Below are 5,985 nucleotides of genomic sequence, written 5' to 3'. Positions count from 1 at the left end.
AATTCCCACAGCAGGATATTATTCATAGAAATGTGAGGGCCCCCTGGAGTTGAGGCTTACCTTCCTGCCTTCCGAGCAGGCACAAATCACAAATGTATGGTTGGGGATGATGTAACATATCCTGGGAAGCATGGGTGCCTCTGTAGGGGAGTTCAAGCTGCGACTTCCTGGAGGGTGCAGCCAGGGAGCACAGAGGCAAATATGATGGCATAAATTGCTTTCAGAATGGACTTGGCCTAAGGACAGTAATGCTGGGAGGAAGGCACTCTCTCATATTCACCCCCACCTGGCTTCACAGCTCTTGAGCCCTCTGAGACTTGTGGACTGCTTTTATGCTCTCCCATGTCTCCATTCTCCCAGCCCTCAGATGGCTACAGTTTTAATGGCTGGATAATAGTTTATGTCTTTAATAATTTTCAGTTTATATAACCTCACTCCAAACCTCTGAGGCCAGCCTGGCAAACATGTATGATGACCCTGATTTGGTGGACAAATCAGAGTTTCATAAATGTTAAGTAGTTTGTCCACATCTAATGAGAGGCAAAGCTGAGACTTGTAACAGCTCTTCTGACTTTCACTTGATGGTTCTTTCTAATATCCAGGCTAATTTCTTCTGGGCAGTAATAGTGTAGTTCCAAATTGTTCACCATCAAGAGAAGAAACTATACAGTCACGCTAAGCATATGGGAATACTGTGCTTACCATCCTCAAATTGAATCTGATCAATGGCCAAATGCTCCTGGGACTGTGCTGGGAAGATGTTTAACTGAACACATCTACTGCCCTCAAGATCTAGGAGGATACTTAGGGAAAAAAAAACCTGGGATTAGGTCACTGCCATAATGCTCTTTGTAAGGGAACTTGGTGGGCATTCTCCTTCCTGTGTCCCTAGTGCCACTGTCCTCTTAAAGAGACCACAAATGGAAATGTAAAAAATCAGCAATTGGTCATAACTCTGATTGGAAACTGGTTTCCTAAAATCCCTTTCCAGCCCCGGAGGGATATTAGCCATATTTTTGTTGTTAGAGCACCATCTACCGGTCATATGTGAGCACATCGCTGTGATCTCAGATACTTGGCCGCCTCACACCTCATAGTTCAGGGCCTAGACATTCCTAAAGAGGTGACCTCTGCCACCAGACCTCTATTCCCCTGTCGTACTTTCTTGAAGCCCAAGCCCAAAATTTTACCATCAATGCAACCAGGCATCTCATGGTACTTGAAACGTGCAGTCCCCCACACTGGACATAGGGGTATGAGGTCAAAACACACACACACATGAGTTAAGATGGTGCAGCCAAAAGGTCTACATGTATTTTCTGCACACAGTGACCTGCAAACTATAAACCCAAAAGGATCTAAGAAAGCAAGTGAAAACCTTTCCTAGCATATGAATCCAATGCAGACACTTCCATTTCAAAGTATTCACCCCTCAGCCTCTCTGTTCCAATGCACCATTCAGACTGCAAGTAGGAGAGGAATTAACTGGTAGAGGGTCCCTCCAGCTTCCCTGGAAAAGGAAGGAAACAACGTGGCCACACTCCTCCTGAACCGGGCAGGCCATGGGAGTTTGTACAACGATGGAGAGACGCGAGTGGCAAGGATGGAAAAGCACTTAGCCTCTTTCCCTCATTCATAAAGCTCTTCCCGGATCCGTCAGGCCTTGGGCCATCTTCAGAGAAGATTTCAGCCCATCACTGAGGAGTCTGCAAACCTTGCCTCATCCAAAAGGATTGTTCCCTCCCACCAGCCCCACCCCCCTCTCCATTCCCAGTTCTATCCAGATAGCTTATGCTTGCTTGAGTGATCAGAGCCCCTTTTGTTCTGTTTTTCCCCTGCTGAGCCTTTCCAAGAAATAGACTCTTATGCAAAGCAGTGCTCTAAGGAACATAATGCAGAGAGGATTTGGGAGTGGGTTTTAAGAAAAAAGTTGGCAGGAGACCATGTGCAGATTCACAGCAGAGCAGGAGAGCATTATGGCGATGCAGACATCTTGGGAGTCTGGTGGCTTCCACAATACCTTACAGCCCTGACTTGGGTAAAAACGTAACTTCACATCCTTATGTAATGTCTGTGCCTAGAACCAGCATTTCTCAAACCTATGCCCGAGAAACCCCACAGCACCAACACTCTATCAACTCACTATAGATGTGCAAATTTTGCTAAAATATGTTTTTTAAACCATTCATTTATGACAACGCAATATTTCCTGGGTGCCAACCGTGGTGATATTATCTCAGCTGCGGGACTGTGAGACACACTTTATTATCTGGGGCCCAGAGCTTCAGGGACGTGTCCAAGTGCACAGAGAGGAAACACAGCTGCAGCTCCTGATGATAAGGTCAGGATTCCTTGCACTGCACAACCTCTCTTAACATACTGCCTGTCAGGATAATGTTTTCCTTGCTTAAGAGTCCGGTCATAGGTACGATCTTAGACTTTGGAGAATAAGCCATGGCCTTGAGCCAGAGAGTCTCACTGAAGGTTAAATTTCTAAGAATACCCATCGCCTGTCCCATAGGGATGTTACGAAGTTAGTTAAGCTCTTAGATCAGTACCTGGCATACAATAGGTGCTATCTATGTATTTGTTAAATACATTCAGCTATGGCAGCTGTGCAAACACTGGACATCTGACTGTTTTCTGCTTCTAAAAGCAGACTGCAGAAGTGCAGCCCAGCGGTGTGTCTGGTGTGTGCAGAGTTGACAGAGGCGCCAAGAAGTGTGTCTGAAATTTGGTCAGAAAGACCATGAGGGAAAAGAGAAAAGAAAGCAAAATATTAGAGACCAGAGTCTAAAGAGCCCAAAGGCCTTGATACCTGGGGGAAATGTGCTTCCTTAATTCATAAGCCCATGGAACGAATAAGAATTAACCCTTTTTAATGTGCTGGGCATTATTCTCAGGGATTCTGAGGCTCAAGGGAAAATTAGACACAGTCGTGGCCCCTAAGAGCTTACAGTTTTAAAGAGGAAAAGGGGAAAATATCCTTATGAAGGACACTGATAGCAGGTAGAATGTGGCCTGGGCTCTAAGAGAGCACAGATAGGGGAAGATCCAAGGAGGGAGACATTCCCTCAGGCTGGAGGCAGCTCAAAAGAAAAAGAGTAGAATCAGCAGGGCACTGGGGGCCCAGAGAAGCCCTGGGGGACAGGACGGCCTGAGCGGGGATGTGGTGGTGAATGATAGGGAATTCCTGAAACAGAATTTCATTCTCTTTCCCTGCATCTAGGATCACAAAGAGTCTAGCATTACCACTTCAATCCTTTGTTTTCCATAAGATGAGTCATTTTGCAGCCCAGACAAAAGTCAACCTTAAGAGAAATTAACCCCCTGCTGGCTCAGATGATAAGGAATCTGCCCTCAATATGGGAGACCCAGGTTCAATCCCTGGGTTGGGAAGATCCCCTGGAGTAGGGAGTGGCTACCCACTCCAGTACTCTTGTCTGGAGCATTCCATGGACGGAGCAGCTTGGCAGGCTACAGTCATGGGGTCGCAAAGAGTCAGACACTAAGCAACTGGGTTTCTCCAATGGCTCAGCGGGTAGAGAATCCACCTACAATGCGGGAGACACAGGAGATGCAGGTTCAATCCCTGGGTAGGGAAGATCCCCTGCAGAAGGACTTGGCAACCTATTGCAGTAAGTATTCTTGCCTGGAGAATCCCATGGACAGAGGGGCCTGGGGGCTACAATCCAAAGGGTCACAAAGAGTCAGACACAATTGACTAATCACACACCACGCACACACTATCTGTTGGGAAAGTCAGTTTGGAGGTCCAGTGTCTCGCCCCAGACAACCAAGGACGCCTGTCCCATCACCTCAGCACCCGCTGCCAGTGTCCAGCCCGGCTGCCCAGCCAAGAGAGAAGGCGGCAGGACCACTCCACAGAGCTCCAGCCCTGACTGAGGGGAATGAGCCAAGGGTGCATCGCCATCTTACATCATTGTTGTGAGAACAATGGACAGAAACACGCCCATCTGTCCGCCCCCTTGGCCTCTTGACTCAGAAAATAAAATACAGCCCACACACATTGTGGAGCTTGCAAAGCCTGGTGGGCTCGGGCTGATTCACTCATTCAGCAAACAGCAAGTGAGCGCCTTTCACATGTCAGGCGTGGTGTCGGGCACCGGAGCCAAGGGGACAGTGAGGAGGCTGAAGAGGGTGCCCAGCTGCATCCTGCAATGACCGGCCAGTCTTGATCCACTCACGCCCCACGTTTCACTCTTGAAGACGATGTCCCACCAGCAGGAAAAGTGGCTCACAGCCGAAGGATAGCCTAGGGGAGCGCTGAGCGCCAAGAGAAGAGAACGCGTGCCCATCCCACCCACCAGGCTTGCCTCTCACAGGACTCTGGGTTGGAATCATCACAGATTAAGCCACCACCTGTCCATCACCACACCCTTTCTCTCCCACTCTCTCCTCCGCTGAGCAGCTGCTTACACCCACCTGGTATAAAATAATCAGAGTGAATAAGGCATTCCCATATGATATGGACTTGAGGCCAGCTTTGAAACGTGCATCCAGGCAGACCAGGCTGGCTCTGTCCCCTTCCAACCCCCCGGAAACTGTACAAAGACCCCACTGACCCCATGTGGTCCCTGTTCTCCCCTCCTTCTCCTTGACCACACTAGAGTCTGGTACCACTGACCTCCTCTCCTCCCTCACTTAGCATCTCAGTTTCCACTCCTCCCACCTCACCGCCTGATCCTCTTACTCCTCTTATCCCTCCCCCTTTATCAGGGGAGCCCTGCATGGGTCTGCCCTCAACCTCCTGACCTTCTCCCTCTGACTCCTCTCCCTTTGGGGTCACGTCCTTACCCACAGTTTCAGCTACCCCTCTATTTCTTCATCCAGCCTCTGTCCCGTACTTTTCACCTTATTTCCATATGCAAATACACAATTAAGTAATGGGTATCTCCATACGCACTGGGCTATCCATCATCATCTCAATGTATTTAAAAGTGAATTCATTATAATTCCTTTGAAGCAAGTTCCCCCTCTAAAAATTACACCTTCTACTAGGTGACATGATTCTCCCTATCAGTCACTTGACTTCAGCGATAGGTCCTCACTACCTAAAACAGGGCCAAACTCCTTAGCCTGACCCACCTTGCCAACACCAACCTACCTTGCCAACACCATCTCCCATGTTCCAGAGTATTAACATAGTTATAAAACTTCAAAACTCTTGCTCACAGCACCTGCTTCAGACTGACCCAAGCACACTCTTCTTTTCTGCTTCTCTGACTCCTAGGTATCCTTCCAGATGTGTGGTGGTGGTGGTTGAGTCAATAAATCATGTCCAATTCTTGCAATCCATGGACTGTAGCCTGCCAGGCTCCTCTGTCCATGGGATTCTCCAGGCAAGAATACTGGAGTGGGTTGTCATTTCCTTCTCCAGGTGTGTGGTTAAGTTCAATTCTGCCTTTTCCATGAAGACTTCCATAACCTCTCCAACTCTAGGGAGCCTTCTGTCACCTCTCCAGTTCAATCTATGATCTGTACCTCCTGCAAACTCATAAAACTTTTGTAGCACTCATGGATAGTAACTCGTTTACTCACTGTCATTGTTGCCCTGGATATAAGTTCACCAGTACATTTCTATTTAATTTTACAGTTAGGTATGCTGTGTCTTGGAGAAGGCAATGGCACCCCACTCCAGTACTCTTGCCTGAAAAGTCCCATGGACGGAGGAGCCTGGTAGGCTGCAGTCCATGGGGTCACACAGAGTCGGACACGACTGAAGCGGCTTAGCAGCAGTAGCAGCAGCAGCAAATACTGTGTCTCCTCCACTGTGGTATAAGCTTCTTAAATGCAGAAGACATATCTTCCCCTTCTTTATTACCTGGCGTGCCTGCATCATTCTCCATGCATGCGTGTGTGCTAAGTTGATTGAGTCGTGTCCTCCTTTTTACAATGCTATGGACTGTAGCCCGCCAGGCTCCTCTGTCCAAGGAATTCTCCAGGTAAGAATACTGGAGTGGG

The sequence above is a fragment of the Muntiacus reevesi genome, chromosome 5, assembly GCF_963930625.1.
Source record: "Muntiacus reevesi chromosome 5, mMunRee1.1, whole genome shotgun sequence".
NCBI classification, from domain to species: Eukaryota; Metazoa; Chordata; class Mammalia; order Artiodactyla; family Cervidae; genus Muntiacus; species Muntiacus reevesi.
This window is presented reverse-complemented; position numbering follows the sequence as displayed.